A 1,900-nucleotide genomic window follows, 5' to 3' on the forward strand; every position below is an offset into this window, starting at 1 on the left:
GGGGGGGGAAGGGAGGGGAGGAGGTCGGGTCATTGGATCACCATCAACCCCCTCTCTATATCCCGTCGCGTCTACAGTAAGCAACGTACATCAACTTTGATTTGTGGCAATAAAAGTTGGAGCGCGCTGCGCGCTTTGCTGCGCCTTGAAGCGCTCTGCGCGAGGCGACGCGCTGTGTCACCGGTGTTTTTAATTAAAGCCCTGCATTACATTCTGCCCCCCCCCCTCACCCCTTCCCTCCTTTTGCGGGGCCTCGTTCCCACGCATAGAGCACGGCACGCCACCAGCGCCGCACGGCAAAAATAATAACAACATGAAGTACAACGACGACGACGAAGAGTACCGATGAGTATTATTTTGGGTGCGAGAGTGATTGATTGTGTCTGGCGTTGCGGTTGGGACCCTCCGCGCGCCGTAGTTGTATCCTTCACGAGACACTCACTACTCTCGCGCGCTGCTTGCTTCATGCGCACGTCTAGTTATTGATATTTTATGTTTTGTCGTTCTCGATTCCATAATTAAAATGCAACTTATGAAATGGACGAAAAAAAATATTGTCCCCGCGTGCGCACGGGTTCCATATATACCGTGTCGGCTGTCAGGGGCTTGTTATATGTGCTCTCCGGGGGCCCAGCAGCAGCCTGCAGCCGTGCGCGGCCGGGTCAACTTCTTGCTGCCCGTTGAGCAAACCTCATTCTTCTTTGCCAATGAATGACCGGAAAAAAAGCATATGTGGCCAATCAGTAAAAACCATTGAGCCGCGGCGCACATCGTCGGATTACTGCCCAGCGTGCCCGTATGAACGCGCGCACGTGTGTGTGTGTGTGTGTGTGTGTGTGTGTGCGTGGTGCCCGTCCGCATGCTGGAAGCCCCTTACTGCAACTTCCCTTTTTCTAGAATTAAAAAAAATCAATACATGACACCGGCATTTGTTAGTAGTGTTGAACTGGCAATGGGTGTGTGCTTAAGAGAGTTTGACAACCATAACAAGATATCAACAAAGAAATGCCGTAAGACCGATATTTCTTGTGAGAAAATGTTAAACTCGAATGGTTTAACTCACTATTTTCGCCTTATCTAGCTTTTACTAGGTGCAGCACAGCTGATAGAGCTGACCTTCAATATTATTGTCTCTGTTTTATTTTTGTGACGACGTCACCACCGGCCAAGGCTGTGCGCGCAAGGAGCCCTCTCGCTGTACATCAGAGTCGAGAGTATCGAAATGGCAATATAGTCCGCGATACAAGTGGGTCGGCGCCGTCGCTGATAAGGACGGAGCGGCGGTTCGTTACGCGCGAGGCGCGGGGGGGGGGGGGGGGGGGGGGGGGGGGGGGGGGGGGGGGGGGGGGGGGGGGGGGGGGGGGGGGGGGGGGGGCAGGGGGTTGGGCGAGGGGTGGCCCGTGGTGGTCGCGGGTGCCTCGCGCTTGGGTCCGGCGGTGCGTTGAGGTCTCCCCCGGCCCCCCGCGGGACCGCGCGGGGCTCCCTTCTCTCTGCTGCCCCCGCGAGCTGGACCGCTCCTCCTAGCCTAGGCCCGTTCACCGCCCGGCCGCCGCCGCGCTGCTGGACGCAGTGACAGCCTATCCCGCCGCCCGCTTGTCGAACAAGGGAAGGAGCTTGATGCCTATTAGTCCAGTCAGCGGCGGCCCGGCGGTGCACTCGAGGGGCACGCCGAGGGGCACGGCGTGCGCACCGTGTAGGAGACCTGTCTGACTAGGAGCACATACATGAACATAACATTGCTGCTGCTGCGGCTGCCGCCGACGGCATGGTGAGGAGGAGCAGGGGCGCGAGAGGTGGCAGTAGTGGGCAGGAGGGGCCCGCCTTGGTGTGTTTCGCGGAATCATCACCTGCTCCGGGATCAGGCGGCCCCGCACCCCTTCGCCCCGCGCCCCGCCGCTGT

The sequence above is a fragment of the Frankliniella occidentalis genome, unplaced genomic scaffold (genome assembly GCF_000697945.3).
Source record: "Frankliniella occidentalis isolate FOCC.00 unplaced genomic scaffold, Focc_3.1 Scaffold306, whole genome shotgun sequence".
NCBI lineage: Eukaryota > Metazoa > Arthropoda > Insecta > Thysanoptera > Thripidae > Frankliniella > Frankliniella occidentalis.